General features: G+C 39.1%; 39 non-coding genes and 7 pseudogenes across 39 annotated transcripts; all 46 read right to left on the bottom strand.

The window, feature by feature from the left end:
- Positions 1-79: 79 nt before the first annotated feature.
- On the bottom strand, positions 80-198 carry LOC146030430 (5S ribosomal RNA). The gene has a single exon (XR_014455925.1). It is a non-coding gene; the product is annotated as a 5S ribosomal RNA (ribosomal RNA).
- A 345-nt stretch (positions 199-543) lies between these two features.
- On the bottom strand, positions 544-662 carry LOC146033722 (5S ribosomal RNA). Its single transcript, XR_014459131.1, has one exon. It is a non-coding gene; the product is annotated as a 5S ribosomal RNA (ribosomal RNA).
- A 345-nt stretch (positions 663-1,007) lies between these two features.
- LOC146030932 (5S ribosomal RNA) lies at positions 1,008-1,126 on the bottom strand. The gene has a single exon (XR_014456413.1). It is a non-coding gene; the product is annotated as a 5S ribosomal RNA (ribosomal RNA).
- A 344-nt stretch (positions 1,127-1,470) lies between these two features.
- Positions 1,471-1,589, bottom strand: LOC146033124 (5S ribosomal RNA). Its single transcript, XR_014458534.1, has one exon. It is a non-coding gene; the product is annotated as a 5S ribosomal RNA (ribosomal RNA).
- A 345-nt stretch (positions 1,590-1,934) lies between these two features.
- LOC146028925 (5S ribosomal RNA) lies at positions 1,935-2,053 on the bottom strand (annotated as a pseudogene).
- A 345-nt stretch (positions 2,054-2,398) lies between these two features.
- LOC146034199 (5S ribosomal RNA) lies at positions 2,399-2,517 on the bottom strand. The gene has a single exon (XR_014459606.1). It is a non-coding gene; the product is annotated as a 5S ribosomal RNA (ribosomal RNA).
- Positions 2,518-2,863: 346 nt separating this feature from the next.
- Positions 2,864-2,972, bottom strand: LOC146029168 (5S ribosomal RNA; annotated as a pseudogene).
- A 345-nt stretch (positions 2,973-3,317) lies between these two features.
- LOC146034062 (5S ribosomal RNA) lies at positions 3,318-3,436 on the bottom strand. Its single transcript, XR_014459468.1, has one exon. It is a non-coding gene; the product is annotated as a 5S ribosomal RNA (ribosomal RNA).
- Positions 3,437-3,780: 344 nt separating this feature from the next.
- On the bottom strand, positions 3,781-3,899 carry LOC146034187 (5S ribosomal RNA). Its single transcript, XR_014459594.1, has one exon. It is a non-coding gene; the product is annotated as a 5S ribosomal RNA (ribosomal RNA).
- Positions 3,900-4,244: 345 nt separating this feature from the next.
- On the bottom strand, positions 4,245-4,363 carry LOC146031897 (5S ribosomal RNA). The gene has a single exon (XR_014457349.1). It is a non-coding gene; the product is annotated as a 5S ribosomal RNA (ribosomal RNA).
- A 345-nt stretch (positions 4,364-4,708) lies between these two features.
- LOC146030429 (5S ribosomal RNA) lies at positions 4,709-4,827 on the bottom strand. The gene has a single exon (XR_014455924.1). It is a non-coding gene; the product is annotated as a 5S ribosomal RNA (ribosomal RNA).
- A 344-nt stretch (positions 4,828-5,171) lies between these two features.
- LOC146033720 (5S ribosomal RNA) lies at positions 5,172-5,290 on the bottom strand. The gene has a single exon (XR_014459128.1). It is a non-coding gene; the product is annotated as a 5S ribosomal RNA (ribosomal RNA).
- Positions 5,291-5,635: 345 nt separating this feature from the next.
- Positions 5,636-5,754, bottom strand: LOC146030920 (5S ribosomal RNA). Its single transcript, XR_014456402.1, has one exon. It is a non-coding gene; the product is annotated as a 5S ribosomal RNA (ribosomal RNA).
- A 344-nt stretch (positions 5,755-6,098) lies between these two features.
- Positions 6,099-6,217, bottom strand: LOC146034526 (5S ribosomal RNA). The gene has a single exon (XR_014459930.1). It is a non-coding gene; the product is annotated as a 5S ribosomal RNA (ribosomal RNA).
- A 344-nt stretch (positions 6,218-6,561) lies between these two features.
- Positions 6,562-6,680, bottom strand: LOC146034175 (5S ribosomal RNA). The gene has a single exon (XR_014459582.1). It is a non-coding gene; the product is annotated as a 5S ribosomal RNA (ribosomal RNA).
- A 345-nt stretch (positions 6,681-7,025) lies between these two features.
- On the bottom strand, positions 7,026-7,144 carry LOC146031896 (5S ribosomal RNA). The gene has a single exon (XR_014457348.1). It is a non-coding gene; the product is annotated as a 5S ribosomal RNA (ribosomal RNA).
- A 345-nt stretch (positions 7,145-7,489) lies between these two features.
- On the bottom strand, positions 7,490-7,608 carry LOC146034163 (5S ribosomal RNA). The gene has a single exon (XR_014459569.1). It is a non-coding gene; the product is annotated as a 5S ribosomal RNA (ribosomal RNA).
- A 344-nt stretch (positions 7,609-7,952) lies between these two features.
- Positions 7,953-8,071, bottom strand: LOC146030427 (5S ribosomal RNA). The gene has a single exon (XR_014455922.1). It is a non-coding gene; the product is annotated as a 5S ribosomal RNA (ribosomal RNA).
- A 344-nt stretch (positions 8,072-8,415) lies between these two features.
- Positions 8,416-8,534, bottom strand: LOC146033719 (5S ribosomal RNA). Its single transcript, XR_014459127.1, has one exon. It is a non-coding gene; the product is annotated as a 5S ribosomal RNA (ribosomal RNA).
- A 345-nt stretch (positions 8,535-8,879) lies between these two features.
- LOC146030909 (5S ribosomal RNA) lies at positions 8,880-8,998 on the bottom strand. The gene has a single exon (XR_014456391.1). It is a non-coding gene; the product is annotated as a 5S ribosomal RNA (ribosomal RNA).
- A 344-nt stretch (positions 8,999-9,342) lies between these two features.
- LOC146033123 (5S ribosomal RNA) lies at positions 9,343-9,461 on the bottom strand. The gene has a single exon (XR_014458533.1). It is a non-coding gene; the product is annotated as a 5S ribosomal RNA (ribosomal RNA).
- A 345-nt stretch (positions 9,462-9,806) lies between these two features.
- Positions 9,807-9,925, bottom strand: LOC146028610 (5S ribosomal RNA; annotated as a pseudogene).
- Positions 9,926-10,270: 345 nt separating this feature from the next.
- On the bottom strand, positions 10,271-10,389 carry LOC146033847 (5S ribosomal RNA). Its single transcript, XR_014459256.1, has one exon. It is a non-coding gene; the product is annotated as a 5S ribosomal RNA (ribosomal RNA).
- Positions 10,390-10,735: 346 nt separating this feature from the next.
- Positions 10,736-10,844, bottom strand: LOC146029167 (5S ribosomal RNA; annotated as a pseudogene).
- A 345-nt stretch (positions 10,845-11,189) lies between these two features.
- LOC146034061 (5S ribosomal RNA) lies at positions 11,190-11,308 on the bottom strand. Its single transcript, XR_014459467.1, has one exon. It is a non-coding gene; the product is annotated as a 5S ribosomal RNA (ribosomal RNA).
- A 345-nt stretch (positions 11,309-11,653) lies between these two features.
- Positions 11,654-11,772, bottom strand: LOC146031894 (5S ribosomal RNA). Its single transcript, XR_014457345.1, has one exon. It is a non-coding gene; the product is annotated as a 5S ribosomal RNA (ribosomal RNA).
- A 345-nt stretch (positions 11,773-12,117) lies between these two features.
- Positions 12,118-12,236, bottom strand: LOC146034151 (5S ribosomal RNA). Its single transcript, XR_014459557.1, has one exon. It is a non-coding gene; the product is annotated as a 5S ribosomal RNA (ribosomal RNA).
- Positions 12,237-12,580: 344 nt separating this feature from the next.
- On the bottom strand, positions 12,581-12,699 carry LOC146034138 (5S ribosomal RNA). The gene has a single exon (XR_014459544.1). It is a non-coding gene; the product is annotated as a 5S ribosomal RNA (ribosomal RNA).
- Positions 12,700-13,044: 345 nt separating this feature from the next.
- LOC146034126 (5S ribosomal RNA) lies at positions 13,045-13,163 on the bottom strand. The gene has a single exon (XR_014459532.1). It is a non-coding gene; the product is annotated as a 5S ribosomal RNA (ribosomal RNA).
- A 345-nt stretch (positions 13,164-13,508) lies between these two features.
- On the bottom strand, positions 13,509-13,627 carry LOC146031893 (5S ribosomal RNA). The gene has a single exon (XR_014457344.1). It is a non-coding gene; the product is annotated as a 5S ribosomal RNA (ribosomal RNA).
- A 345-nt stretch (positions 13,628-13,972) lies between these two features.
- LOC146034113 (5S ribosomal RNA) lies at positions 13,973-14,091 on the bottom strand. Its single transcript, XR_014459520.1, has one exon. It is a non-coding gene; the product is annotated as a 5S ribosomal RNA (ribosomal RNA).
- A 2,038-nt stretch (positions 14,092-16,129) lies between these two features.
- On the bottom strand, positions 16,130-16,251 carry LOC146029801 (5S ribosomal RNA; annotated as a pseudogene).
- Positions 16,252-17,297: 1,046 nt separating this feature from the next.
- On the bottom strand, positions 17,298-17,416 carry LOC146034174 (5S ribosomal RNA). Its single transcript, XR_014459580.1, has one exon. It is a non-coding gene; the product is annotated as a 5S ribosomal RNA (ribosomal RNA).
- A 345-nt stretch (positions 17,417-17,761) lies between these two features.
- Positions 17,762-17,880, bottom strand: LOC146032474 (5S ribosomal RNA). Its single transcript, XR_014457907.1, has one exon. It is a non-coding gene; the product is annotated as a 5S ribosomal RNA (ribosomal RNA).
- A 345-nt stretch (positions 17,881-18,225) lies between these two features.
- Positions 18,226-18,344, bottom strand: LOC146031987 (5S ribosomal RNA). The gene has a single exon (XR_014457436.1). It is a non-coding gene; the product is annotated as a 5S ribosomal RNA (ribosomal RNA).
- A 345-nt stretch (positions 18,345-18,689) lies between these two features.
- LOC146033440 (5S ribosomal RNA) lies at positions 18,690-18,808 on the bottom strand. The gene has a single exon (XR_014458849.1). It is a non-coding gene; the product is annotated as a 5S ribosomal RNA (ribosomal RNA).
- Positions 18,809-19,153: 345 nt separating this feature from the next.
- On the bottom strand, positions 19,154-19,272 carry LOC146031892 (5S ribosomal RNA). Its single transcript, XR_014457343.1, has one exon. It is a non-coding gene; the product is annotated as a 5S ribosomal RNA (ribosomal RNA).
- A 345-nt stretch (positions 19,273-19,617) lies between these two features.
- LOC146029246 (5S ribosomal RNA) lies at positions 19,618-19,726 on the bottom strand (annotated as a pseudogene).
- A 345-nt stretch (positions 19,727-20,071) lies between these two features.
- On the bottom strand, positions 20,072-20,180 carry LOC146029152 (5S ribosomal RNA; annotated as a pseudogene).
- Positions 20,181-20,525: 345 nt separating this feature from the next.
- On the bottom strand, positions 20,526-20,644 carry LOC146034173 (5S ribosomal RNA). Its single transcript, XR_014459579.1, has one exon. It is a non-coding gene; the product is annotated as a 5S ribosomal RNA (ribosomal RNA).
- Positions 20,645-20,989: 345 nt separating this feature from the next.
- LOC146031236 (5S ribosomal RNA) lies at positions 20,990-21,108 on the bottom strand. Its single transcript, XR_014456707.1, has one exon. It is a non-coding gene; the product is annotated as a 5S ribosomal RNA (ribosomal RNA).
- Positions 21,109-21,453: 345 nt separating this feature from the next.
- LOC146032772 (5S ribosomal RNA) lies at positions 21,454-21,572 on the bottom strand. The gene has a single exon (XR_014458191.1). It is a non-coding gene; the product is annotated as a 5S ribosomal RNA (ribosomal RNA).
- A 345-nt stretch (positions 21,573-21,917) lies between these two features.
- LOC146035071 (5S ribosomal RNA) lies at positions 21,918-22,037 on the bottom strand. Its single transcript, XR_014460475.1, has one exon. It is a non-coding gene; the product is annotated as a 5S ribosomal RNA (ribosomal RNA).
- A 345-nt stretch (positions 22,038-22,382) lies between these two features.
- On the bottom strand, positions 22,383-22,501 carry LOC146034101 (5S ribosomal RNA). The gene has a single exon (XR_014459508.1). It is a non-coding gene; the product is annotated as a 5S ribosomal RNA (ribosomal RNA).
- Positions 22,502-22,846: 345 nt separating this feature from the next.
- Positions 22,847-22,965, bottom strand: LOC146032061 (5S ribosomal RNA). The gene has a single exon (XR_014457508.1). It is a non-coding gene; the product is annotated as a 5S ribosomal RNA (ribosomal RNA).
- Positions 22,966-23,310: 345 nt separating this feature from the next.
- Positions 23,311-23,429, bottom strand: LOC146032770 (5S ribosomal RNA). Its single transcript, XR_014458189.1, has one exon. It is a non-coding gene; the product is annotated as a 5S ribosomal RNA (ribosomal RNA).
- Positions 23,430-23,759: the final 330 nt, after the last annotated feature.

The following is a 23,759-nucleotide window of genomic DNA, read 5'->3' as shown; positions in this document are numbered from 1 at the left end:
TGTCTGTATTGGCAATAAAAAGAAAAAGTTTCCAATTTAAATAGCTAGAGAATAAAAACAATTTGCCAGTAATGGGAAAAACCTACAGCACCTGGTGTTCCCATGTGGTCTCCCACCCAAGTACTAACCGGGCCCAACACTGCTTAGCTTCCAAGATCAGACGAGATTGGGCGTATCCAATGTGGTATGGCTGTAGGTGAGATACAGTCACTTTTTTGCCCTCTTCTACTTCTATAACCAGGTAAGCTAATAAAAAAGTTTCCTAACATTATTGGCTTACTGAAAAAAATCATGTGTTGGTAATGTAAAAAGACCTACAGGACATAATATTAGCAGGTGGTCTCAAATTAAACTACTAAAAAGGCTCAACACTATTTAGCTGCCAAAAGCAGTTGGAATTGGGCCGAAACAGTGTGGTAAGTCTTTAGGTGATGGCTATTGTGTCTGTTTGACCTCTCCCAAATGTCTGTATTGGCAATAAAAAGAAAAAGTTTCCAATTTAAATAGCTAGAGAATAAAAACAATTTGCCAGTAATGGGAAAAAACCTACAGCACCTGGTGTTCCCATGTGGTCTCCCACCCAAGTACTAACCAGGCCCAACACTGCTTAGCTTCCAAGATCAGACAAGATTGGGCATATCCAATGTGGTATGGCTGCAGGTGAAATAGAGTCACTTTTTTGCCCTCTTTTACTTCTATAACCAGGTAAGCTAATAAAAAAGTTTCCTAACATTATTGGCTTACTGAAAAAAATCATGTGTTGGTAATGTAAAAAGACCTACAGGACATAATATTAGCAGGTGGTCTCAAATTAAACTACTAATGAGGCTCAACACTGTTTAGCTGCCAAAAGCAGTTGGAATTGGGCCGAAACAGTGTGGTAAGTCTTTAGGTGATGGCTATTGTGTCTGTTTCACCTCTCTCAAATGTCTGTTTTGGCAATAAAAAGAAAAAGTTTCCAATTTAAATAGCTAGAGAATAAAAACAATTTGCCAGTAATGGGAAAAAACCTACAGCACCTGGTGTTCCCATGTGGTCTCCCACCCAAGTACTAACCAGGCCCAACACTGCTTAGCTTCCAAGATCAGATGAGATTGGGCGTATCCAATGTGGTATGGCTGTAGGTGAGATACAGTCACTTTTTTGCCCTCTTCTACTTCTATAACCAGGTAAGCTAATAAAAAAGTTTCCTAACATTATTGGCTTACTGAAAAAAATCATGTGTTGGTAATGTAGAAAGACCTACAGGACATAATATTAGCAGGTGGTCTCAAATTAAACTACTAATGAGGCTCAACACTGTTTAGTTGCCAAAAGCAGTTGGAATTGGGCCGAAACAGTGTGGAAAGTCTTTAGGTGATGGCTATTGTGTCTGTTTCACCTCTCTCAAATGTCTGTATTGGCAATAAAAAGAAAAAGTTTCCAATTTAAATAGCTAGGAATAAAAACAATTTGCCAGTAATGGGAAAAACCCTACAGCACCTGGTGTTCCCATATGGTCTCCCACCCAAGTACTAACCAGGCCCAACACTGCTTAGCTTCCAAGATCAGACGAGATTGGGCGTACCCAATGTGGTATGGCTGTAGGTGAGATGCAGGCACTTTTTTGCCCTCTTCTACTTCTATCTAAAGGTAAGCTAATAAAAAAGTTTCCTAACTATATTGGCTTACTGAAAAAAATCATGTGTTGGTAATGTAAAAAGACCAATAGGACACAATATTAGCAGGTGGTCTCAAATTAAACTACTAAAGAGGCTCAACACTATTTAGCTGCCAAAAGCAGTTGGAATTGGGCCGAAACAGTATGGTAAGTCTTTAGGTGATGGCTATTGTGTCTGTTTGACCTCTCCCAAATGTCTGTATTGGCAATAAAAATAAACTGTTTCCAATTTAAATAGCTAGAGAATAAAAACAATTTGCCAGTAATGGGAAAAAACCTACAGCTCCTGGTGTTCCCATGTCGTCTCTCACCCAAGTACTAACCAGGCCCAACACTGCTTAGCTTCCGAGATCAGATGAGATTCGGCGTATCCAATGTGGTATGGCTGTAGGTGAGATACAGGCACTTTTTTGCCCTCTTCTACTTCTATCTAAAGGTAAGCTAATAAAAAAGTTTCCTAACTGTATTGGCTTACTGAAAAAAATCATGTGTTGGTAATGTAAAAAGACCTACAGGACATAATATTAGCAGGTGGTCTCAAATTAAACTACTAATGAGGCTCAACACTATTAAGCTGCCAAAAGCAGTTGGAATTGGGCCGAAACAGTGTGGTAAGTCTTTAGGTGATGGCTATTGTGTCTGTTTGACCTCTCCCAAATGTCTGTATTGGCAATAAAAAGAAAAAGTTTCCAATTTAAATAGCTAGAGAATAAAAACAATTTGCCAGTAATGGGAAAAAACCTACAGCACCTGGTGTTCCCATGTGGTCTCCCACCCAAGTACTAACCAGGCCCAACACTGCTTAGCTTCCAAGATCAGACGAGATTGGGCGTATCCAATGTGGTATGGCTGTAGGTGAGATACAGTCACTTTTTTGCCCTCTTCTACTTCTATAACCAGGTAAGCTAATAAAAAAGTTTCCTAACATTATTGGCTTACTGAAAAAAATCATGTGTTGGTAATGTAAAAAGACCTACAGGACATAATATTAGCAGGTGGTCTCAAATTAAACTACTAAAGAGGCTCAACACTATTTAGCTGCCAAAAGCAGTTGGAATTGGGCCGAAACAGTGTGGTAAGTCTTTAGGTGATGGCTATTGTGTCTGTTTGACCTCTCCCAAATGTCTGTATTGGCAATAAAAAGAAAAAGTTTCCAATTTAAATAGCTAGAGAATAAAAACAATTTGCCAGTAATGGTAAAAAAACCTACAGCACCTGGTGTTCCCATGTGGTCTCCCACCCAAGTACTAACCAGGCCCAACACTGCTTAGCTTCCAAGATCAGGCGTATCCAATGTGGTATGGCTGTATGTGAAATAGAGTCACTTTTTTGCCCTCTTCTACTTCTATAACCAGGTAAGCTAATAAAAAAGTTTCCTAACATTATTGGCTTACTGAAAAAAATCATGTGTTGGTAATGTAAAAAGACCTACAGGACATAATATTAGCAGGTGGTCTCAAATTAAACTACTAATGAGGCTCAACACTGTTTAGCTGCCAAAAGCAGTTGGAATTGGGCCGAAACAGTGTGGTAAGTCTTTAGGTGATGGCTATTGTGTCTGTTTCACCTCTCTCAAATGTCTGTATTGGCAATAAAAAGAAAAAGTTTCCAATTTAAATAGCTAGAGAATAAAAACAATTTGCCAGTAATGGGAAAAAACCTACAGCACCTGGTGTTCCCATGTGGTCTACCACCCAAGTACTAACCGGGCCCAACACTGCTTAGCTTCCAAGACCAGACGAGATTGGGCGTATCCAATATGGTATGGCTGTAGGTGAGATGCTGGCACTTGTTTACCCTCTTCTACTTCTATCTAAAGGTGAGCTAATAAAAAAGTTTCCTAACTATATTGGCTTACTGAAAAAAATCATGTGTTGGTAATGTAAAAAGACCAACAGGACACAATATTAGCAGGTGGTCTCAAATTAAACTACTAAAGAGGCTCAACACTATTTAGCTGCCAAAAGCAGTTGGAATTGGGCCGAAACAGTGTGGTAAGTCTTTAGGTGATGGCTATTGTGTCTGTTTGACCTCTCCCAAATGTCTGTATTGGCAATAAAAAGAAAAAGTTTCCAATTTAAATAGCTAGAGAATAAAAACAATTTGCCAGTAATGGGAAAAACCTACAGCACCTGGTGTTCCCATGTGGTCTCCCACCCAAGTACTAACCAGGCCCAACACTGCTTAGCTTCCAAGATCAGACGAGATTGGGCGTATCCAATGTGGTATGGCTGTAGGTGAGATACAGGCACTTTTTTGCCCTCTTCTACTTCTATAACCAGGTAAGCTAATAAAAAAGTTTCCTAACATTATTGGCTTACTGAAAAAAATCATGTGTTGGTAATGTAAAAATACCTACAGGACATAATATTAGCAGGTGGTCTCAAATTAAACTACTAAAGAGGCTCAACACTATTTAGCTGCCAAAAGCAGTTGGAATTGGGCCGAAACAGTGTGGTAAGTCTTTAGGTGATGGCTATTGTGTCTGTTTGACCTCTCCCAAATGTCTGTATTGGCAATAAAAAGAAAAAGTTTCCAATTTAAATAGCTAGAGAATAAAAACAATTTGCCAGTAATGGGAAAAAACCTACAGCACCTGGTGTTCCCATGTGGTCTCCCACCCAAGTACTAACCAGGCCCAACACTGCTTAGCTTCCAAGATCAGACAAGATTGGGCGTATCCAATGTGGTATGGCTGTAGGTGAGATAGAGTCACTTTTTTGCCCTCTTCTACGTCTATAACCAGGTAAGCTAATAAAAAAGTTTCCTAACATTATTGGCTTACTGAAAAAAATCATGTGTTGGTAATGTAAAAAGACCTACAGGACATAATATTAGCAGGTGGTCTCAAATTAAACTACTAAAGAGGCTCAATACTATTTAGCTGCCAAAAGCAGTTGGAATTGGGCCGAAACAGTGTGGTAAGTCTTTAGGTGATGGCTATTGTGTCTGTTTGACCTCTCCCAAATGTCTGTATTGGCAATAAAAAGAAAAAGTTTCCAATTTAAATAGCTAGAGAATAAAAACAATTTGCCAGTAATGGGAAAAAACCTACAGCACCTGGTGTTCCCATGTGGTCTCCCACCCAAGTACTAACCGGGCCCAACACTGCTTAGCTTCCAAGATCAGACGAGATTGGGCGTATCCAATGTGGTATGGCTGTAGGTGAGATACAGTCACTTTTTTGCCCTCTTCTACTTCTATAACCAGGTAAGCTAATAAAAAAGTTTCCTAACATTATTGGCTTACTGAAAAAAATCATGTGTTGGTAATGTAAAAAGACCTACAGGACATAATATTAGCAGGTGGTCTCAAATAAACTACTAAAGAGGCTCAACACTATTTAGCTGCCAAAAGCAGTTGGAATTGGGCCGAAACAGTGTGGTAAGTCTTTAGGTGATGGCTATTGTGTCTGTTTGACCTCTCCCAAATGTCTGTATTGGCAATAAAAAGAAAAAGTTTCCAATTTAAATAGCTAGAGAATAAAAACAATTTGCCAGTAATGGGAAAAAACCTACAGCACCTGGTGTTCCCATGTGGTCTCCCACCCAAGTACTAACCAGGCCCAACACTGCTTAGCTTCCAAGATCAGACAAGATTGGGCATATCCAATGTGGTATGGCTGCAGGTGAAATAGAGTCACTTTTTTGCCCTCTTCTACTTCTATAACCAGGTAAGCTAATAAAAAAGTTTCCTAACATTATTGGCTTACTGAAAAAAATCATGTGTTGGTAATGTAAAAAGACCTACAGGACATAATATTAGCAGGTGGTCTCAAATTAAACTACTAATGAGGCTCAACACTGTTTAGCTGCCAAAAGCAGTTGGAATTGGGCCGAAACAGTGTGGTAAGTCTTTAGGTGATGGCTATTGTGTCTGTTTCACCTCTCTCAAATGTCTGTTTTGGCAATAAAAAGAAAAAGTTTCCAATTTAAATAGCTAGAGAATAAAAACAATTTGCCAGTAATGGGAAAAAACCTACAGCACCTGGTGTTCCCATGTGGTCTCCCACCCAAGTACTAACCAGGCCCAACACTGCTTAGCTTCCAAGATCAGATGAGATTGGGCGTATCCAATGTGGTATGGCTGTAGGTGAGATACAGTCACTTTTTTGCCCTCTTCTACTTCTATAACCAGGTAAGCTAATAAAAAAGTTTCCTAACATTATTGGCTTACTGAAAAAAATCATGTGTTGGTAATGTAGAAAGACCTACAGGACATAATATTAGCAGGTGGTCTCAAATTAAACTACTAATGAGGCTCAACACTGTTTAGTTGCCAAAAGCAGTTGGAATTGGGCCGAAACAGTGTGGAAAGTCTTTAGGTGATGGCTATTGTGTCTGTTTCACCTCTCTCAAATGTCTGTATTGGCAATAAAAAGAAAAAGTTTCCAATTTAAATAGCTAGGAATAAAAACAATTTGCCAGTAATGGGAAAAACCCTACAGCACCTGGTGTTCCCATATGGTCTCCCACCCAAGTACTAACCGGGCCCAACACTGCTTAGCTTCCAAGACCAGACGAGATTGGGCGTATCCAATATGGTATGGCTGTAGGTGAGATGCTGGCACTTGTTTACCCTCTTCTACTTCTATCTAAAGGTAAGCTAATAAAAAAGTTTCCTAACTATATTGGCTTACTGAAAAAAATCATGTGTTGGTAATGTAAAAAGACCAACAGGACACAATATTAGCAGGTGGTCTCAAATTAAACTACTAAAGAGGCTCAACACTATTTAGCTGCCAAAAGCAGTTGGAATTGGGCCGAAACAGTGTGGTAAGTCTTTAGGTGATGGCTATTGTGTCTGTTTGACCTCTCCCAAATGTCTGTATTGGCAATAAAAAGAAAAAGTTTCCAATTTAAATAGCTAGAGAATAAAAACAATTTGCCAGTAATGGGAAAAACCTACAGCACCTGGTGTTCCCATGTGGTCTCCCACCCAAGTACTAACCAGGCCCAACACTGCTTAGCTTCCAAGATCAGACGAGATTGGGCGTATCCAATGTGGTATGGCTGTAGGTGAGATACAGGCACTTTTTTGCCCTCTTCTACTTCTATAACCAGGTAAGCTAATAAAAAAGTTTCCTAACATTATTGGCTTACTGAAAAAAATCATGTGTTGGTAATGTAAAAATACCTACAGGACATAATATTAGCAGGTGGTCTCAAATTAAACTACTAAAGAGGCTCAACACTATTTAGCTGCCAAAAGCAGTTGGAATTGGGCCGAAACAGTGTGGTAAGTCTTTAGGTGATGGCTATTGTGTCTGTTTGACCTCTCCCAAATGTCTGTATTGGCAATAAAAAGAAAAAGTTTCCAATTTAAATAGCTAGAGAATAAAAACAATTTGCCAGTAATGGGAAAAAACCTACAGCACCTGGTGTTCCCATGTGGTCTCCCACCCAAGTACTAACCAGGCCCAACACTGCTTAGCTTCCAAGATCAGACAAGATTGGGCGTATCCAATGTGGTATGGCTGTAGGTGAGATAGAGTCACTTTTTTGCCCTCTTCTACGTCTATAACCAGGTAAGCTAATAAAAAAGTTTCCTAACATTATTGGCTTACTGAAAAAAATCATGTGTTGGTAATGTAAAAAGACCTACAGGACATAATATTAGCAGGTGGTCTCAAATTAAACTACTAAAGAGGCTCAATACTATTTAGCTGCCAAAAGCAGTTGGAATTGGGCCGAAACAGTGTGGTAAGTCTTTAGGTGATGGCTATTGTGTCTGTTTGACCTCTCCCAAATGTCTGTATTGGCAATAAAAAGAAAAAGTTTCCAATTTAAATAGCTAGAGAATAAAAACAATTTGCCAGTAATGGGAAAAAACCTACAGCACCTGGTGTTCCCATGTGGTCTCCCACCCAAGTACTAACCAGGCCCAACACTGCTTAGCTTCCAAGATCAGACGAGATTGGGCGTATCCAATGTGGTATGGCTGTAGGTGAGAATCAGGCACTTTTTTGCCCTCTTCTACTTCTATCTAAAGGTAAGCTAATAAAAAAGTTTCCTAACTATATTGGCTTACTGAAAAAAATCATGTGTTGGTAATGTAAAAAGACCAACAGGACACAATATTAGCAGGTGGTCTCAAATTAAACTACTAAAGAGGCTCAACACTATTTAGCTGCCAAAAGCAGTTGGAATTGGGCCGAAACAGTGTGGTAAGTCTTTAGGTGATGGCTATTGTGTCTGTTTGACCTCTCCCAAATGTCTGTATTGGCAATAAAAAGAAAAAGTTTCCAATTTAAATAGCTAGAGAATAAAAACAATTTGCCAGTAATGGGAAAAACCTACAGCACCTGGTGTTCCCATGTGGTCTCCCACCCAAGTACTAACCGGGCCCAACACTGCTTAGCTTCCAAGATCAGACGAGATTGGGCGTATCCAATGTGGTATGGCTGTAGGTGAGATACAGTCACTTTTTTGCCCTCTTCTACTTCTATAACCAGGTAAGCTAATAAAAAAGTTTCCTAACATTATTGGCTTACTGAAAAAAATCATGTGTTGGTAATGTAAAAAGACCTACAGGACATAATATTAGCAGGTGGTCTCAAATAAACTACTAAAGAGGCTCAACACTATTTAGCTGCCAAAAGCAGTTGGAATTGGGCCGAAACAGTGTGGTAAGTCTTTAGGTGATGGCTATTGTGTCTGTTTGACCTCTCCCAAATGTCTGTATTGGCAATAAAAAGAAAAAGTTTCCAATTTAAATAGCTAGAGAATAAAAACAATTTGCCAGTAATGGGAAAAAACCTACAGCACCTGGTGTTCCCATGTGGTCTCCCACCCAAGTACTAACCAGGCCCAACACTGCTTAGCTTCCAAGATCAGACAAGATTGGGCATATCCAATGTGGTATGGCTGCAGGTGAAATAGAGTCACTTTTTTGCCCTCTTCTACTTCTATAACCAGGTAAGCTAATAAAAAAGTTTCCTAACATTATTGGCTTACTGAAAAAAATCATGTGTTGGTAATGTAAAAAGACCTACAGGACATAATATTAGCAGGTGGTCTCAAATTAAACTACTAATGAGGCTCAACACTGTTTAGCTGCCAAAAGCAGTTGGAATTGGGCCGAAACAGTGTGGTAAGTCTTTAGGTGATGGCTATTGTGTCTGTTTCACCTCTCTCAAATGTCTGTTTTGGCAATAAAAAGAAAAAGTTTCCAATTTAAATAGCTAGAGAATAAAAACAATTTGCCAGTAATGGGAAAAAACCTACAGCACCTGGTGTTCCCATGTGGTCTCCCACCCAAGTACTAACCAGGCCCAACACTGCTTAGCTTCCAAGATCAGATGAGATTGGGCGTATCCAATGTGGTATGGCTGTAGGTGAGATACAGTCACTTTTTTGCCCTCTTCTACTTCTATAACCAGGTAAGCTAATAAAAAAGTTTCCTAACATTATTGGCTTACTGAAAAAAATCATGTGTTGGTAATGTAGAAAGACCTACAGGACATAATATTAGCAGGTGGTCTCAAATTAAACTACTAATGAGGCTCAACACTGTTTAGTTGCCAAAAGCAGTTGGAATTGGGCCGAAACAGTGTGGAAAGTCTTTAGGTGATGGCTATTGTGTCTGTTTCACCTCTCTCAAATGTCTGTATTGGCAATAAAAAGAAAAAGTTTCCAATTTAAATAGCTAGGAATAAAAACAATTTGCCAGTAATGGGAAAAACCCTACAGCACCTGGTGTTCCCATATGGTCTCCCACCCAAGTACTAACCAGGCCCAACACTGCTTAGCTTCCAAGATCAGACGAGATTGGGCGTACCCAATGTGGTATGGCTGTAGGTGAGATGCAGGCACTTTTTTGCCCTCTTCTACTTCTATCTAAAGGTAAGCTAATAAAAAAGTTTCCTAACTATATTGGCTTACTGAAAAAAATCATGTGTTGGTAATGTAAAAAGACCAATAGGACACAATATTAGCAGGTGGTCTCAAATTAAACTACTAAAGAGGCTCAACACTATTTAGCTGCCAAAAGCAGTTGGAATTGGGCCGAAACAGTATGGTAAGTCTTTAGGTGATGGCTATTGTGTCTGTTTGACCTCTCCCAAATGTCTGTATTGGCAATAAAAATAAACTGTTTCCAATTTAAATAGCTAGAGAATAAAAACAATTTGCCAGTAATGGGAAAAAACCTACAGCTCCTGGTGTTCCCATGTCGTCTCTCACCCAAGTACTAACCAGGCCCAACACTGCTTAGCTTCCAAGATCAGACGAGATTCGGCGTATCCAATGTGGTATGGCTGTAGGTGAGATACAGGCACTTTTTTGCCCTCTTCTACTTCTATCTAAAGGTAAGCTAATAAAAAAGTTTCCTAACTGTATTGGCTTACTGAAAAAAATCATGTGTTGGTAATGTAAAAAGACCTACAGGACATAATATTAGCAGGTGGTCTCAAATTAAACTACTAATGAGGCTCAACACTATTAAGCTGCCAAAAGCAGTTGGAATTGGGCCGAAACAGTGTGGTAAGTCTTTAGGTGATGGCTATTGTGTCTGTTTGACCTCTCCCAAATGTCTGTATTGGCAATAAAAAGAAAAAGTTTCCAATTTAAATAGCTAGAGAATAAAAACAATTTGCCAGTAATGGGAAAAAACCTACAGCACCTGGTGTTCCCATGTGGTCTCCCACCCAAGTACTAACCAGGCCCAACACTGCTTAGCTTCCAAGATGAGACGAGATTGGGCGTATCCAATGTGGTATGGCTGTAGGTGAGATACAGTCACTTTTTTGCCCTCTTCTACTTCTATAACCAGGTAAGCTAATAAAAAAGTTTCCTAACATTATTGGCTTACTGAAAAAAATCATGTGTTGGTAATGTAAAAAGACCTACAGGACATAATATTAGCAGGTGGTCTCAAATTAAACTACTAAAGAGGCTCAACACTATTTAGCTGCCAAAAGCAGTTGGAATTGGGCCGAAACAGTGTGGTAAGTCTTTAGGTGATGGCTATTGTGTCTGTTTGACCTCTCCCAAATGTCTGTATTGGCAATAAAAAGAAAAAGTTTCCAATTTAAATAGCTAGAGAATAAAAACAATTTGCCAGTAATGGTAAAAAAACCTACAGCACCTGGTGTTCCCATGTGGTCTCCCACCCAAGTACTAACCAGGCCCAACACTGCTTAGCTTCCAAGATCAGGCGTATCCAATGTGGTATGGCTGTATGTGAAATAGAGTCACTTTTTTGCCCTCTTCTACTTCTATAACCAGGTAAGCTAATAAAAAAGTTTCCTAACATTATTGGCTTACTGAAAAAAATCATGTGTTGGTAATGTAAAAAGACCTACAGGACATAATATTAGCAGGTGGTCTCAAATTAAACTACTAATGAGGCTCAACACTGTTTAGCTGCCAAAAGCAGTTGGAATTGGGCCGAAACAGTGTGGTAAGTCTTTAGGTGATGGCTATTGTGTCTGTTTCACCTCTCTCAAATGTCTGTATTGGCAATAAAAAGAAAAAGTTTCCAATTTAAATAGCTAGAGAATAAAAACAATTTGCCAGTAATGGGAAAAAACCTACAGCACCTGGTGTTCCCATGTGGTCTACCACCCAAGTACTAACCGGGCCCAACACTGCTTAGCTTCCAAGACCAGACGAGATTGGGCGTATCCAATATGGTATGGCTGTAGGTGAGATGCTGGCACTTGTTTACCCTCTTCTACTTCTATCTAAAGGTAAGCTAATAAAAAAGTTTCCTAACTATATTGGCTTACTGAAAAAAATCATGTGTTGGTAATGTAAAAAGACCTACAGGACATAATATTAGCAGGTGGTCTCAAATTAAACTACTAAAGAGGCTCAACACTATTTAGCTGCCAAAAGCAGTTGGAATTGGGCCGAAACAGTGTGGTAAGTCTTTAGGTGATGGCTATTGTGTCTGTTTGACCTCTCCCAAATGTCTGTATTGGCAATAAAAAGAAAAAGTTTCCAATTTAAATAGCTAGAGAATAAAAACAATTTGCCAGTAATGGGAAAAAACCTACAGCACCTGGTGTTCCCATGTGGTCTCCCACCCAAGTACTAACCAGGCCCAACACTGCTTAGCTTCCAAGATCAGACAAGATTGGGCGTATCCAATGTGGTATGGCTGTAGGTGAGATAGAGTCACTTTTTTGCCCTCTTCTACTTCTATAACCAGGTAAGCTAATAAAAAAGTTTCCTAACATTATTGGCTTACTGAAAAAAATCATGTGTTGGTAATGTAAAAAGACCTACAGGACATAATATTAGCAGGTGGTCTCAAATTAAACTACTAATGAGGCTCAACACTGTTTAGCTGCCAAAAGCAGATGAAATTGTTCCGAAACAGTGTGGTAAGTCTTTAGGTGATGGCTATTGTGTCTGTTTGACCTCTCCCAAATGTCTGTATTGGCAATAAAAAGAAAAAGTTTCCAATTTAAATAGCTAGAGAATAAAAACAATTTGCCAGTAATGGGAAAAAACCTACAGCACCTGGTGTTCCCATGTGGTCTCCCACCCAAGTACTAACCAGGCCCAACACTGCTTAGCTTCCAAGATCAGACGAGATTGGGCGTATCCAATGTGGTATGGCTGTAGGTGAGAAGCAGGCACTTTTTTGCCCTCTTCTACTTCTATCTAAAGGTAAGCTAATAAAAAAGTTTCCTAACTATATTGGCTTACTGAAAAAAATCATGTGTTGGTAATGTAAAAAGACCAACAGGACACAATATTAGCAGGTGGTCTCAAATTAAACTACTAAAGAGGCTCAACACTATTTAGCTGCCAAAAGCAGTTGGAATTGGGCCGAAACAGTGTGGTAAGTCTTTAGGTGATGGCTATTGTGTCTGTTTGACCTCTCCCAAATGTCTGTATTGGCAATAAAAAGAAAAAGTTTCCAATTTAAATAGCTAGAGAATAAAAACAATTTGCCAGTAATGGGAAAAACCTACAGCACCTGGTGTTCCCATGTGGTCTCCCACCCAAGTACTAACCAGGCCCAACACTGCTTAGCTTCCAAGATCAGACGAGATTGGGCGTATCCAATGTGGTATGGCTGTAGGTGAGATACAGTCACTTTTTTGCCCTCTTCTACTTCTATAACCAGGTAAGCTAATAAAAAAGTTTCCTAACATTATTGGCTTACTGAAAAAAATCATGTGTTGGTAGTGTAAAAATACCTACAGGACATAATATTAGCAGGTGGTCTCAAATTAAACTACTAAAGAGGCTCAACACTATTTAGCTGCCAAAAGCAGTTGGAATTGGGCCGAAACAGTGTGGTAAGTCTTTAGGTGATGGCTATTGTGTCTGTTTGACCTCTCCCAAATGTCTGTATTGGCAATAAAAAGAAAAAGTTTCCAATTTAAATAGCTAGAGAATAAAAACAATTTGCCAGTAATGGGAAAAAACCTACAGCACCTGGTGTTCCCATGTGGTCTCCCACCCAAGTACTAACCAGGCCCAACACTGCTTAGCTTCCAAGATCAGACGAGATTGGGCGTATCCAATGTGGTATGGCTGTAGGTGAGATGCAGGCACTTTTTTGCCCTCTTCTACTTCTATCTAAAGGTAAGCTAATAAAAAAGTTTCCTAACTATATTGGCTTACTGAAAAAAATCATGTGTTGGTAATGTAAAAAGACCAACAGGACACAATATTAGCAGGTGGTCTCAAATTAAACTACTAAAGAGGCTCAACACTATTTAGCTGCCAAAAGCAGTTGGAATTGGGCCGAAACAGTGTGGTAAGTCTTTAGGTGATGGCTATTGTGTCTGTTTGACCTCTCCCAAATGTCTGTATTGGCAATAAAAAGAAAAAGTTTCCAATTTAAATAGCTAGAGAATAAAAACAATTTGCCAGTAATGGGAAAAAACCTACAGCACCTGGTGTTCCCATGTGGTCTCCCACCCAAGTACTAACCAGGCCCAACACTGCTTAGCTTCCAAGATCAGACAAGATTGGGCGTATCCAATGTGGTATGGCTGTAGGTGAGATACAGGCACTTTTTTGCCCTCTTCTACTTCTATAACCAGGTAAGCTAATAAAAAAGTTTCCTAACATTATTGGCTTACTGAAAAAAATCATGTGTTGGTAATGTAAAAATACCTACAGAACATAATATTAGCAGGTGGTCTCAAATTAAACTACTAAAGAGGCTCAATACTATTTAGCTGCCAAAAGCAGTTGGAATTGGGCCGAAACAGTGTGGTAAGTCTTTAGGTGATGGCTATTGTGTCTGTTTGACCTCTCCCAAATGTCTGTATTGGCAATAAAAAGAAAAAGTTTCCAATTTAAATAGCTAGAGAATAAAAACAATTTGCCAGTAATGGGAAAAAACCTACAGCACCTGGTGTTCCCATGTGGTCTCCCACCCAAGTACTAACCAGGCCCAACACTGCTTAGCTTCCAAGATCAGACGAGATTGGGCGTATCCAATGTGGTATGGCTGTAGGTGAGATGCAGGCACTTGTTTGCCCTCTTCTACTTCTATCTAAAGGTAAGCTAATAAAAAAGTTTCCTAACTATATTGGCTTACTGAAAAAAATCATGTGTTGGTAATGTAAAAAGACCTACAGGACATAATATTAGCAGGTGGTCTCAAATTAAACTACTAAAGAGGCTCAACACTATTTAGCTGCCAAAAGCAGTTGGAATTGGGCCGAAACAGTGTGGTAAGTCTTTAGGTGATGGCTATTGTGTCTGTTTGACCTCTCCTAAATGTCTGTATTGGCAATAAAAAGAAAAAGTTTCCAATTTAAATAGCTAGAGAATAAAAACAATTTGCCAGTAATGGGAAAAAACCTACAGCTCCTGGTGTTCCCATGTGGTCTCCCACCCAAGTACTAACCAGGCCCAACACTGGTATGGCAGGTTGGATAAAGGTCTAAGCGACTACAAAATACCTGTTTAAGAAACGTAATTCTTTCAAAAAATATAGAATTTTATTTTATACATATAAAAAAATGCACAATAGCATTAAATATGAGAACAAAACAGTACAAGAGATATGGTATAGAAAAAACACAGCGATGTAAAAAAATGCGTATCTAGTTTAAAAAGGCCTACATATGTTAGCGCTAAAAAAAGGGGGGGAGATAGTAGCTAAGAATTTGTAAAAATTGAAAAAAGATAAAAAAGGGTTATGAAAGAGGACTTATCTATTTCTGGAGGAGTCAGCAGGCTGTACCCAACGCGTTTCGTCGATTAGGACTTCATCAAGGGGTGTAAGGGAGATGTGCCTAGTGCTCTATTTATACTATGGGAGTCTAGTGCTCCGAATTATGATGTCACATCCTGTGGGTGTGGCTACCGTTTCTAAAAAACGAAGGGCATAGCTAAAACATTTAATCACTTATATTAGTGTTAAGATCGGGTTAGTATAATGCTATTGCTGTAGTGCAGTGGTTAAAAAACAAAGCAAGGATAACAGAAAGTGCTTATTTCGTTTGCGGGGATGCGCATCCCCATATCCGGCGGGCGGACGTCACTTCCGCCCCGCTTCCTGTGTCTTTTGTAAGTACACAGTTCTGTGTCTTCCGCCTCTCTCGGGCGGACGTGCGGCTGCGCCCCACTTCCGGTTATTGCGGAGCTCCGTCTCATTGGTTGCCATAGTTGTCATTCATTGAGGAGTGTTGATATGTGGAGTTGCTTGCGGTATTTGTCTCCAGTCAGCGGCCATTTTGTAGGGGACTTTTCCTATCTTTCGTATAGGGAATCGGCCATCTTTTTGGATACTGGTCAGTTACAAGTTCGTATTTTCGTCTGTGCCACTTTCTCAGTGGGAATTCCACTTGGGACATAGGAATGGAGAGTACAGTGTATTAGTATTCTGTTTTACCATAGAACATAGGACATTGCAATGGAGGATACGATCTATTGTTAGTAATCTATGTATATATTCACTATATTATGTATGGGAGCGTTCTTTTGCTCATGCTGGATATATAAATATATAAATAAATAAATAAATACATACTATATTATATGCCGGGGAACAATTGTCAATGGGTATACATACATATATATACACGATAATAAATAAATATATAATATGAACAGGAGGTAATAAATCGATAAAAAATTTTTTTAAAAACATTTTAAATATTTCTAAGGTTATTTCTAGAAGGAATCAATAAAGTGTTATATTTGGTGAGTCTTTAGTAAAAAGACTAGCAGCTAGAAGGTGTGATCCAAGATGATATTTTATAATTGATTAATCTTGTGAACCAGTGTGGTGTTTTTAGCAATAAAGTGCAAGGTGCTTTGACTACTAAATATAATATAAATAATTAGAGTGATTTGCGTGATTTTTAATTCATTTATTCATATAAGTTACAGTGATTATCTCTATAGAAAAATGGAAAAAAAGAAGAAGAAGGGAAAGAAGGGGGACATTTGTAGTGAGTCTAGTGATTGTTAATCAGCTGCGGGAGTGATGAGCATTGGTACTTCTGTTTCGTCCTTCTCACGAGGTATTCTTTATATTTTCTGTACATTACAGTACCCGTTCTTCTCGGGTAGTCTCCCGTCCCGATACTGGACGGGCCCAGAATCACTGCTTGGCTGCCAAGATCGGACGGGGTTGGGCATTGCCAGTGTGGTATGACTGTAATGTTTGTTTCCATGTTCCAAGACCTCTCAGACTGAGATACCTTACTGCTCATATGTTGGAACCAAAGTAAAGATTTATAGGAAGAAAGAATAAAAAGTGTGACCAAGTATGTGAAAGGACAGTGGGGTTCGTTTTGGGAGTTTTACATAACCTTCACAGGAAAGGTGCAATTTCATATCCTTCGTTTAAGCCGTTCGGGTGCAGTGTCTGTAGCTGGAAAATCCAGTACATCTCCCTTTGCGACAATTTCTTTGCCAAGTCACCTCCTCTCTCCCCTAGTTGAACATGTTCAATTGCTTTGAAAGTCATTTCTTCAGGGTCCGATGCATGAGTGGTAGTAAAATGTCTGGGGATAGCATGATTGTCCATTTTGTTTTTTATACTTCTTACATGTTCTTGGATTCTAATTTTCAAGGGGCGTTTTGTCTTGCCTACGTATTTCTTCCCGCAAGTACATTCTATCAAGTAGATAACTGAGGTGGAGTTGCAGTTGATGAAGTCCTTGATTTTAAATTCGTTGTTGTTCCCTGTGTCAGAAAAGCTTTTCCTATTTGGGTGGAGATACTTACATATAATACATTTGCCACACTTGTATGATCCTTTACATTTTGGTAGTTTGGTTGGTGGTTGGAGTGTTTTTAGCATGCTAGGTGCTAAGATGTCCTTCAGATTCTTGGATTTTCTGTACACAATGTCTGGTTTCGGGGGGAGGATCTCTTTCAGTACTGGATCCATAAGAAGTAAAGGTAAGCTAATAAAAAAGTTTCCTAACATTATTGGCTTACTGAAAAAAATCATGTGTTGGTAATGTAAAAAGACCTACAGGACATAATATTAGCAGGTGGTCTCAAATTAAACTACTAATGAGGCTCAACACTGTTTAGCTGCCAAAAGTAGTTGGAATTGGTCCGAAACAGTGTGGTAAGTCTTTAGGTGATGGCTATGGTGTCTGTTTGACCTCTCTCAAATGTCTGTATTGGCAATAAAAAGAAAAAGTTTCCAATTTAAATAGCTAGAGAATAAAAACAATTTGCCAGTAATGTGAAAAAACCTACAGCTCCTGGTGTTCCCATGTGGTCTCCCACCCAAGTACTAACCAGGCCCAACACTGCTTAGCTTTCAAGATCAGACGAGATTGGGCGTATCCAATGTGGTATGGCTGTAGTTGAGATACAGGCACTTTTTTGCGCTCTTCTACTTCTATAACCAGGTAAGCTAATAAAAAAGTTTCCTAACTGTATTGGCTTACTGAAACAAATCATGTGTTGGTAATGTAAATAGACCTACAGGACATAATATTAGCAGGTGGTCTCAAATTAAACTACTAATGAGGCTCAACACTGTTTAGCTGCCAAAAGCAGTTGGAATTGGGCCGAAACAGTGTGGTAAGTCTTAAGGCGATGGCTATTGTGTCTGTTTGACCTCTCCCAAATGTATGTATTGGCAATAAAAAGAAAAAGTTTCCAATTTAAATAGCTAGAGAATAAAAACAATTTGCCAGTAATGGGAAAAAACCTACAGCACCTGGTGTTCCCATGTGGTCTCCCACCTAAGTACTAAACAGGCCCAACTCTGCTTAGCTTCCAAGATCAGATGAGATTGGGCGTATCCAATGTGGTATGGCTGTAGGTGAGATAGAGTCACTTTTTTGCCCTCTTCTACTTCTATAACCAGCTAAGCTAATAAAAAAGTTTCCTAACATTATTGGCTTACTGAAAAAAATCATGTGTTGGTAATGTAAAAAGACCTACAGGACATAATATTAGCAGGTGGTCTCAAATTAAACTACTAATTAGGCTCAACACTGTTTAGCTGCCAAAAGCAGTTGAAATTGGTCCGAAACAGTGTGGTAAGTCTTTAGGTGATGGCTATTGTGTCTGTTTGACCTCTTCCAAATGTCTGTATTGGCAATAAAAAGAAAAAGTTTCCAATTTAAATAGCTAGAGAATAAAAACAATTTGCCAGTAATGGGAAAAAACCTACAGCACCTGGTGTTCCCATGTGGTCTCCCACCCAAGTACTAAACAGGCCCAACTCTGCTTAGCTTCCAAGATCAGATGAGATTGGGCGTATCCAATGTGGTATGGCTGTAGGTGAGATACAGTCACTTTTTTGCCCTCTTCTACTTCTATAACCAGCTAAGCTAATAAAAAAGTTTCCTAACATTATTGGCTTACTGAAAAAAATCATGTGTTGGTAATGTAAAAAGACCTACAGGACATAATATTAGCAGCTGGTCTCAAATTAAACTACTAATGAGGCTCAACACTGTTTAGTTGCCAAAAGCAGTTGGAATTGGGCCGAAACAGTGTGGAAAGTCTTTAGGTGATGGCTATTGTGTCTGTTTCACCTCTCTCAAATGTCTGTATTGGCAATAAAAAGAAAAAGTTTCCAATTTAAATAGCTAGAGAATAAAAACAATTTGCCAATAATGGGAAAAAAACTACAGCACCTGGTGTTCCCATGTGGTCTCCCACCCAAGTACTTACCGGGCCCAACACTGCTTAGCTTCCAAGACCAGACGAGATTGGGCGTATCCAATGTGGTATGGCTGTAGGTGAGATGCAGGCACTTGTTTGCCCTCTTCTACTTCTATCTAAAGGTAAGCTAATAAAAAAGTTTCCTAACTATATTGGCTTACTGAAAAAAATCATGTGTTGGTAATGTAAAAAGACCTACAGGACATAATATTAGCAGGTGGTCTCAAATTAAACTACTAAAGAGGCTCAACACTATTTAGCTGCCAAAAGCAGTTGGAATTGGGCCGAAACAGTGTGGTAAGTCTTTAGGTGATGGCTATTGTGTCTGTTTGACCTCTCCCAAATGTCTGTATTGGCAATAAAAAGAAAAAGTTTCCAATTTAAATAGCTAGAGAATAAAAACAATTTGCCAGTAATGGGAAAAAACCTACAGCACCTGGTGTTCCCATGTGGTCTCCCACCCAAGTACTAACCAGGCCCAACACTGCTTAGCTTCCAAGATCAGACAAGATTGGGCGTATCCAATGTGGTATGGCTGTAGGTGAGATAGAGTCACTTTTTTGCCCTCTTCTACTTCTATAACAAGGTAAGCTAATAAAAAAGTTTCCTAACATTATTGGCTTACTGAAAAAAATCATGTGTTGGTAATGTAAAAAGACCTACAGGACATAATATTAGCAGGTGGTCTCAAATTAAACTACTAATTAGGCTCAACACTGTTTAGCTGCCAAAAGCAGTTGAAATTGGTCCGAAACAGTGTGGTAAGTCTTTAGATGATGGCTATTGTGTCTGTTTGACCTCTCCCAAATGTCTGTATTGGCAATAAAAAGAAAAAGTTTCCAATTTAAATAGCTAGAGAATAAAAACAATTTGCCAGTAATGGGAAAAAACCTACAGCACCTGGTGTTCCCATGTGGTCTCCCAGCCAAGTACTAACCAGGCCCAACACTGCTTAGCTTCCGAGATTGAGCGTATCCAATGTGGTATGGCTGTAAGTTAGATACAGTCACTTTTTTGCCCTCTTCTACTTCTATAACCAGGTAAGCTAATAAAAAAGTTTCCTAACATTATTGGCTTACTGAAAAAAATCATGTGTTGGTAATGTAAAAAGACCTACAGGACATAATATTAGCAGGTGGTCTCAAATTAAACTACTAATGAGGCTCAACACTGTTTAGCTGCCAAAAGTAGTTGGAATTGGTCCGAAACACTGTGGTAAGTCTTTAGGTGATGGCTATTGTGTCTGTTTGACCTCTCTCAAATGTCTGTATTGGCAATAAAAAGAAAAAGTTTCCAATTTAAATAGCTAGAGAATAAAAACAATTTGCCAGTAATGGGAAAAAACCTACAGCTCCTGGTGTTCCCATGTGGTCTCCCACCCAAGTACTAACCAAGCCCAACACTGCTTAACTTCCGAGATTGGGCGTATCCAATGTGGTATGGCTGTAGGTTAGATACAATCACTTTTTTGCCCTCTTCTACTTCTATAACCAGGTAAGCTAATAAAAAAGTTTCCTAACATTATTGGCTTACTGAAAAAAATCATGTGTTGGTAATGTAAAAAGACCTACAGGACATAATATTAGCAGGTGGTCTCAAATTAAACTACTAATGAGGCTCAACACTGTTTAGCTGCCAAAAGTAGTTGGAATTGGTCCGAAACAGTGTGGTAAGTCTTTAGGTGATGGCTATGGTGTCTGTTTGACCTCTCTCAAATGTCTGTATTGGCAATAAAAAGAAAAAGTTTCCAATTTAAATAGCTAGAGAATAAAAACAATTTGCCAGTAATGTGAAAAAACCTACAGCTCCTGGTGTTCCCATGTGGTCTCCCACCCAAGTACTAACCAGGCCCAACACTGCTTAGCTTTCAAGATCAGACGAGATTGGGCGTATCCAATGTGGTATGGCTGTAGTTGAGATACAGGCACTTTTTTGCGCTCTTCTACTTCTATAACCAGGTATGCTAATAAACAAGTTTCCTAACTGTATTGGCTTACTGAAAAAAATCATGTGTTGGTAATGTAAAAAGACCTACAGGACATAATATTAGCAGGTGGTCTCAAATTAAACTACTAATGAGGCTCAACACTGTTTATTTGCCAAAAGGAGTTGGAATTGGGCCGAAACAGTGTGGAAAGTCTTTAGGTGATGGCTATTGTGTCTGTTTCACCTCTCTCAAATGTCTGTATTGGCAATAAAAAGAAAAAGTTTCCAATTTAAATAGCTAGAGAATAAAAACAATTTGCCAGTAATGGGAAAAAACCTACAGCACCTGGTGTTCCCATGTGGTCTCCCACCCAAGTACTAACCAGGCCCAACACTACTTAGCTTCCAAGATCAGACGAGATTGGGCGTATCCAATGTGGTATGGCTGTAGGTGAGATGCAGGCACTTTTTTGCCCTCTTCTACTTCTATCTAAAGGTAAGCTAATAAAAAAGTTTCCTAACTATATTGGCTTACTGAAAAAAATCATGTGTTGGTAATGTAAAAAGACCTACAGGACATAATATTAGCAGGTGGTCTCAAATTAAACTACTAAAGAGGCTCAATACTATTTAGCTGCCAAAAGCAGTTGGAATTGGTCCGAAACAGTGTGGTAAGTCTTTAGGTGATGGCTATTGTGTCTGTTTGACCTCTCCCAAATGTCTGTATTGGCAATAAAAAGAAAAAGTTTCCAATTTAAATAGCTAGAGAATAAAAACAATTTGCCAGTAATGGGAAAAAACCTACAGCACCTGGTGTTCCCATGTGGTCTCCCACCCAAGTACTAACCGGGCCCAACACTGCTTAGCTTCCAAGACCAGACGAGATTGGGCATATCCAATGTGGTATGGCTGTAGGTGAGATGCTGGCACTTGTTTACCCTCTTCTACTTCTATCTAAAGGTAAGCTAATAAAAAAGTTTCCTAACTATATTGGCTTACTGAAAAAAATCATGTGTTGGTAATGTAAAAAGACCTACAGGACATAATATTAGCAGGTGGTCTCAAATTAAACTACTAAAGAGGCTCAACACTATTTAGCTGCCAAAAGCAGTTGGAATTGGGCCGAAACAGTGTGGTAAGTCTTTAGGTGATGGCTATTGTGTCTGTTTGACCTCTCCCAAATGTCTGTATTGGCAATAAAAAGAAAAAGTTTCCAATTTAAATAGCTAGAGAATAAAAACAATTTGCCAGTAATGGGAAAAAACCTACAGCACCTGGTGTTCCCATGTGGTCTCCCACCCAAGTACTAACCAGGCCCAACACTGCTTAGCTTCCAAAGATCAGACAAGATTGGGCGTATCCAATGTGGTATGGCTGTAGGTGAGATAGAGTCACTTTTTTGCCCTCTTCTACTTCTATAACCAGGTAAGCTAATAAAAAAGTTTCCTAACATTATTGGCTTACTGAAAAAAATCATGTGTTGGTAATGTAAAAAGACCTACAGGACATAATATTAGCAGGTGGTCTCAAATTAAACTACTAATGAGGCTCAACACTGTTTAGCTGCCAAAAGCAGTTGAAATTGGTCCGAAACAGTGTGGTAAGTCTTTAGGTGATGGCTATTGTGTCTGTTTGACCTCTCCCAAATGTCTGTATTGGCAATAAAAAGAAAAAGTTTCCAATTTAAATAGCTAGAGAATAAAAACAATTTGCCAGTAATGGGAAAAAACCTACAGCACCTGGTGTTCCCATGTGGTCTCCCACCCAAGTACTAACCAGGCCCAACACTGCTTAGCTTCCAAGATCAGACGAGATTGGGCGTATCCAATGTGGTATGGCTGTAGGTGAGATGCAGGCACTTTTTTGCCCTCTTCTACTTCTATCTAAAGGTAAGCTAATAAAAAAGTTTCCTAACTATATTGGCTTACTGAAAAAAATCATGTGTTGGTAATGTAAAAAGACCAACAGGACACAATATTAGCAGGTGGTCTCAAATTAAACTACTAAAGAGGCTCAACACTATTTAGCTGCCAAAAGCAGTTGGAATTGGGCCGAAACAGTGTGGTAAGTCTTTAGGTGATGGCTATTGTGTCTGTTTGACCTCTCCCAAATGTCTGTATTGGCAATAAAAAGAAAACGTTTCCAATTTAAATAGCTAGAGAATAAAAACAATTTGCCAGTAATGGGAAAAAACCTACAGCACCTGGTGTTCCCATGTGGTCTCCCACCCAAGTACTAACCAGGCCCAACACTGCTTAGCTTCTAAGATCAGACGAGATTGGGCGTATCCAATGTGGTATGGCTGTAGGTGAGATGCAGGCACTTTTTTGCCCTCTTCTACTTCTATCTAAAGGTAAGCTAATAAAAAAGTTTCCTAACTATATTGGCTTACTGAAAAAAATCATGTGTTGGTAATGTAAAAAGACCTACAGGACATAATATTAGCAGGTGGTCTCAAATTAAACTACTAAAGAGGCTCAATACTATTTAGCTGCCAAAAGCAGTTGGAATTGGTCCGAAACAGTGTGGTAAGTCTTTAGGTGATGGCTATTGTGTCTGTTTGACCTCTCCCAAATGTCTGTATTGGCAATAAAAAGAAAAAGTTTCCAATTTAAATAGCTAGAGAATAAAAACAATTTGCCAGTAATGGGAAAAAACCTACAGCACCTGGTGTTCCCATGTGGTCTCCCACCCAAGTACTAACCGGGCCCAACACTGCTTAGCTTCCAAGACCAGACGAGATTGGGCATATCCAATGTGGTATGGCTGTAGGTGAGATGCTGGCACTTGTTTACCCTCTTCTACTTCTATCTAAAGGTAAGCTAATAAAAAAGTTTCCTAACTATATTGGCTTACTGAAAAAAATCATGTGTTGGTAATGTAAAAAGACCTACAGGACATAATATTAGCAGGTGGTCTCAAATTAAACTACTAAAGAGGCTCAACACTATTTAGCTGCCAAAAGCAGTTGGAATTGGGCCGAAACAGTGTGGTAAGTCTTTAGGTGATGGCTATTGTGTCTGTTTGACCTCTCCCAAATGTCTGTATTGGCAATAAAAAGAAAAAGTTTCCAATTTAAATAGCTAGAGAATAAAAACAATTTG

Source organism: Crinia signifera, chromosome 8, assembly GCF_055691185.1.
Source record: "Crinia signifera chromosome 8, ASM5569118v1, whole genome shotgun sequence".
NCBI lineage: Eukaryota > Metazoa > Chordata > Amphibia > Anura > Myobatrachidae > Crinia > Crinia signifera.
Note: the sequence above shows the minus strand (reverse complement) of the source record. Positions and strands in the feature narration are given on the sequence as shown.